The following is a 6,069-nucleotide window of genomic DNA, read 5'->3' as shown; positions in this document are numbered from 1 at the left end:
GACAGAAAGCGAGAAATCACCCCCCAGGGGGGATGGTCACGCTGCAATCCCTTCTCCTCCATTCTCCTCTCGGGATCTTGGGTACGCACGCACACGCACCCGGCGTAAGTTTTAAGCCACCAGGTCCGGGACGCGAACCGCAGTTGACTATGTGGGAATCCAGCCACATAGCCATTATGCTAACTGCTGGTTCCCAAGCTTTTAAAGCTATCATCTGGATTATTTTTAACATCTTACATAAGGAGTTACTGATTTATATCAATTTAAGTGTGTTAATTTCTAAACTGGATAGATCTTACAGTTCTTGTTCTTGTCGCTTTTAATTTTATCAGTTTGTCCATGTGGAAATTACTTCACGATTTTACGCTTACATTTGGGACGTTGTTACAAGACGAAAAACGAAAATGGTCAGTCAATTTTATGAAGTCAGTCAACAAACCGTTCAATGCATCAGGATAAGAGCAATGTAATGTGCTGTTTTGCTCAATTTTAAACACATTTTTAAAAGTTTACAAGTTCATTTAGTTAGAGTTTCATACCTTGGCAGATTATGACACAATAGAACATACGCTGTCTCTAAAGCAAGATATTTATGTATGGATTGCACTGAGTTCTCCCAACAAGATTTCCTCAAATGCGTGTTTCTTTCTTTCATCCATGTATTCAGCATATACTGATATTTTCCCTCTGTAAGGGCATGTGTGCTTGACAAATATAGATGGGGGGGTAAGTAGGGTGAGAAAGTACCCCTCTCAGTGGACAGCCATCCTGCAATCCATCCTCCTCGTGGAGAATTTCAGGTACATATGCACACATGCCTGGCATGGTTTTCAAGCTGCCAGGACCATGAACCATGCAGTCAGCCATGTGCAATTCAGCTGCCTCACACAATGCCATTGGCTGGCCTGCGTCACATACTGTAATGGCAAGACAGCTATTGAGTCACTGATTTATTTTCATTTTATAATAGAAACTGCTATTTTAAAAGTACTAGGTACAGACTTGAAGTTAGGTAAAAGAGTATCTTTTTATTATGAAAGAATCATTGGAACTTTAACAAGATTTTGACTCTCTGACATCTAGAGGCCTCAGTTTTCAAGGCAGATGCAATCCTGGCAGTTTCCTCATGTATCTAACCATCGGTATGTAGAGACGTTTGCAAAGAGCTGAGGTGTTACACCATAGAAATGAAATTCTAAAGCCCACTGCTCATTTCATGGGTTGTTAGGTAATTTTTTAGACTAATAATCAAAGAAACAGTTTTCAAATCATAGTCACATCCTATGATAGAAGCACATACTTTAGTAATCTTACACTACCTTTAGGATAGTTTTAAGTCTAACTTGAATTTCATCTTTAGGACTAACCTCCAAAAGACTGCACATTCCTGAAAAGTAGACACCATTATCTTCCTTGTCTAACATACTACAACGGACATGCCAAATAAATGTTTGTTGAATGGACTAATGATTGCATCACAATCTCTTGTGCCAATTTTATTGCCAATTGAAAGGTTTAACTTGACATAGAAACAAAATATTTAGGAGCAAAAGGCTAATGTAAAGTGGGTTGAGGATATCTAGGACAATATTTTAAAGGGAAAGAACTAAACTTAGTTGGTAGACCAGGGAGCTGGACAGATGCCTGTTTTGTTGTTTTTCTTCAGCACTAGGTACTATTTAAAAAAACTCGATGCATACTCTTGAAGGCATCTCTGATATAAAGAAGCTATTTTGGCAAATATATCTTTTATTTCATTAATGATACTAGATTGTTATAAGAATTATTCATAATGAATTTTTCAGGTGTCATACCAAGGAGTTTTTCAGTCTTCACAGGGCACTTATCCCTCTTTGGCACATCTCTGAATATATGTGCTATCTCCACCTACTAGCCTAGTTTTGTCTCATTCTTAAACTTGGTAGAAATACCTTAGTAACCTAGATCGACATTACGGTCAGCATTAAGACATTCTTGAATTATCCACTGATTTGAACAGGAGAGTGGAGTAGTTAGACCAGCTAGTGAGTGTATCCTACAGAATACAGAAACAGCAGATATAGTAATGCAGAGCAGGTGTGCAGTGTCCAAGCAAGAACCGTGTCTGGATGAGGCATCATGGCATCCAGGGCCGAGACTCAGACCTCCTTCCCCAGGTGTGGCTGTGGCCGTCCTGATGGTAGAGGAGTTACTGAAGTACTGTCTCTCCATTACTCACTGGAAATCTACCAAGGAGGAAGGACCATTGGGAAGCCACCCAAGGAGAAGGTACCATGGAAGGGATTGAAACTCATGGGGAAACTGACCCTAGTAAGGAAGCCTAGAAGCCTGCCAAGAAAGTTGCACATCAGAGGGCCTACTACTGATGAAAGCTACCATCTACCATCATGCCACGTCATAAGAAAGAAACGTTCTAATACCACACTGAGGCAACGAAGGGTAGATCTGGAGTGAAGAGAAGAAAGATTAATAACTGAGATACCAATCCAATACCAGACTCTCCCAATCTGTCTGTTCCTGCAGATATTTTTTAAGATATGTAGAAATCTTAGAAAATATTATCTAAGCTTTATTAGGTATTGATAAATATCTACTATTTATCTGGTATCACTAGTATTTATTAAATATTTTGGGGGAGTTTTTTAGCATGTACTATATTTGCCTTTTTACTAGCATTAGTTTATGCACTTCCTCTTGTTTTAACTTATGTTTTGATTTTCTATATGTTTTTGAATGTTTTATTAAACTTAAAGGGATTAAAATAAGTATAAATTATTCAAACTAAATATAAATATATATCAGAAATTTTCAAATTAATCTTCAACATAATTTTTCTAAAATCTACATGATGTAAAAATGATGAAACCAATTTTCCATATGTCATTTTGGCAACATGACTGTCATTCATGATGAGGTTTTCAATTCCATTTTGATACTTGCCCAAAAATTTGCAATGAATATGAATAAAAAGTTTTATTTTTTCAACATACGATTTTTTAAAAAATTAATTAAGAATAGAAAATAAGCAGAACACTACTGTGTTCCCAAAATTAGATTTTACTCTCTCTGAATATCCTCGTAAAACCAGACAGAACAACTGTACACCCCTAAAATCCCAAGGACATAATTCTGCTTCCAGTTAGTATGTAAGACAACCTCATTGTTTCTCTTCTAACAACGATAGCAAGCTGAATAAGATAAAAATTATTTGTGTTTTTCTTTTGTTTTATATTTTTAAACCATAACAGAGCAGAATAAACAGGACTAAAAATAAAATAATTACATTCCAGAAGACACAGAAAGTTACATTCCACAAAAGAAGAAACCCATAACTGCTTTCCGGCAAGAAGAGAAGGGATTCTCTACAGATGGGGAAGGAAAAATGAGCCACACTTTCAGCAATGTTCAAAGTCCCCATGCAGCCTGGCATGAAGGATTAGCCTCTGGGGGAGTCCTAGTAACATAATAAGTCTGCATCCTCCCATCAGCCATTTCCCACAGGCCTTCATTGTGTGAACAAAGGATAGTGTACTTAAGCCTGGGGGAGGGCAGGAGAGTCAAAATAAATCCCTTTGCTCTGGTGCATTTCCCTAAGTCCACACATGGGACAGGTCAAAAGATGAGGAAAATCTCTTTAGGCACATGGTGCTGAGTGAAATGTAACTCACCTCTGAAGGCTAGGGACTTACCTGGAGAGCGGAGGAAGTCCTTCTGAGGCCTCTGAGCCTTCATCAAGGACACAGAAATGGCCCTAGGAGCAGGGCGGCAAGGCAAAAAGCATTCTCCTAAAGCAACAACAACAACAACAACATCAACATCAACAAAATCCCAAGGGGAGGTCTGGGGAGCAAAGGTAATTGCTCAATAAAATACAAAGCTGGTGGCTAGGCTGTGAGGCAGGGAATGGGCTCCTCTCTGAGTTTGAAAGTTGGCAGTTTAGCTATGAATTATAAATGCATGCAAAGCCTCACAAGTGCTGAGACTCAAAGTTCTACTGAAAATAAAATCCTGATCCTGCCCTCCAAATATTTGACAGGTGAGGTGAATGTAAGTAAAGCTTTAACAAAGCTCAGACCCAGCTCACAAGGAGCTCAGACCGACTTAGCCCCTGGTACTAGCAACCTGCCAGGACAAGAAAAGCTCATGTTTTTTTTCTTGGGTAGATATTCTTTTCTTTACTCTCTACTTTTCATATACCTGTCTAGCACAATGTCAGATTCTGATACATAAAGTAAAAAGCAAGAATGGATGGCCCTAATTAAAAGAAAAGAATTAATAGAAAGAGACCCAAGAATCCCTAGATCTTGGAATAAATAGAGAAGCACTGTAATATAACTAAGGCGTATCTTTGAAAGGCTCCAGTAGAAAATTGGACAGTATGCTTGAATAGATGAGAAATTCCAGCAGAGAAACAGAATCCATGGGAGAGTTCCACTTTTGTCTTGGGGCACCGATTTCCTAAAAAACTCACCTTTCCATAGGTAATCTCTACAACTTCTGGCAAAATACAAATCAAATACTGGAAGATTATGAATAATTGTCAAAACAAATAGACTTTGAAGAAAGAGTTGAAAAAAGAGTAAGTGAAAACTGCATAGTAATTTAATGCTTGTGGCCCTTCCTAGCTGTGATTGTGGTGGTGGCAAAGAGAAGCTGAAACTCCTTAGAAAGCTCAACATATGTCTTGGCAAGCTATCCAGGACAAAGCTCTTATATGAGCACAATAGACAGGAGAAAGCCTGGAAGGAGAGGGAGTCTAGACAAATCAACAGATTCTGTCCCCAAGATAATCCAAATACCAGAATCAGTACTAAATGACGTTAAAGTCATTCATATGACTGTGTTCAACGATGTGAAAGAAAATATACTCCTAATGAGTGGAAAGATAGGATATAGTAGAAAAATTGAAGGTCACATTTAAAAAGATATATTTTAGGCCAGAAAAATACAATATCTGAAATAAAAATCCCACTGATAAAATAATAGAAAAATAAAGATTACAAAGTAGTCAGTGAGACTGATGATTGATTCCAATACATTATCCAATATGAAGAAGACAATTTTTTTGAGAGATTTTTGCAATAGGGTGCGTGCACTCACCAGGCAGACAGACAGAAAGCAATAAATCACCCCCCAGAGGGGATGGCCACGCCGCAATCCCTTCTCCTCTGTTCTCCTCTTGGGATCTTGGGCACGCACGCACATGCGCCCAGCGTGAGTTTAAGCCACTGGATCAGGGACTCGAACCACAGTCAACTACATGGGAGTCCAGCGACATAGTCATTATGCTAACTGCTGGTCCCATGAAGAAGAAATTTAAGAAAAATTAAAAAACGACTTAAAAATGAACAGAACCTCTGGTATTGAGAAACAATGTTATAAGAAAGTTAAATATGAGTATTTGGAGCCACAGAAGAAAAAAAGACATAATAAGGCAGTTAATATTTGAAGAACTAATGGTGAAGAAAAATTTCCCCAAATCGGGTGATATACTGAAATTTACAAATTGAAGAAATTTAGTGAATCCCAAATAGTATAAACTCAAACATTGCTTACACACATTTTATATACATATATATATATATATAAAACAATTAACTTTAGGTTTCAATCTGACCAGATTAAAGAATACCTAGAGAACTGGGACCAGCAGTTAGCATAATGGCTATGTCGCTGAACTCTCATGTAGTCGACCGCAGTTCAACTCACAGACCCGGTGGTGGCTTAAACTCACCGGGCTCGTGTGCGTGCGTACCCAAGATCCTAAGAGGAGAATGGAGGAGAAGGGATTGCGGTGTGGCCATTCCCCCAGGGGGTGATTTCTCACTTTCTCTCTGTCTCTCTGGCTTTCTGGTGAGCACATGTGCCCTATAGCAAAAATCTGTAAAAAAAAAAAATAATAATAATAATAATAATAATACTGAGAGAACTAATAAAGCACTATTTTTGGTGTATCTATAAAGGGGTTTCCAGAGAAGACTGATGCTCGAATCAGTAGATGAAATGGGGAAAATTCACCCTCAATGTGAGACGGTACGATCTGATTGGTACCTTCTGACTGGCTGGGTG

General features: G+C 38.4%; 1 long non-coding RNA gene across 1 annotated transcript in view; it reads right to left on the bottom strand.

Annotated features, from left to right (window-relative positions):
• Window positions 1-3,695: 3,695 nt before the first annotated feature.
• Window positions 3,696-6,069, bottom strand: part of LOC102473407 (uncharacterized) — a 119,561-nt gene continuing 117,187 nt past the window's right edge. The window contains exon 3 of the long non-coding RNA XR_003549801.1: window positions 3,696-3,785. This is a non-coding gene — a long non-coding RNA (uncharacterized LOC102473407). The remainder of the gene's footprint in view (window positions 3,786-6,069) is intronic.

Source organism: Tupaia chinensis, unplaced genomic scaffold, assembly GCF_000334495.1.
Source record: "Tupaia chinensis unplaced genomic scaffold, TupChi_1.0 Scaffold000315_1, whole genome shotgun sequence".
Classification (NCBI taxonomy): domain Eukaryota; kingdom Metazoa; phylum Chordata; class Mammalia; order Scandentia; family Tupaiidae; genus Tupaia; species Tupaia belangeri.
The sequence above is the reverse complement of the archived record's forward strand: the minus strand, read 5'-3'. Positions and strand labels throughout refer to the sequence as shown.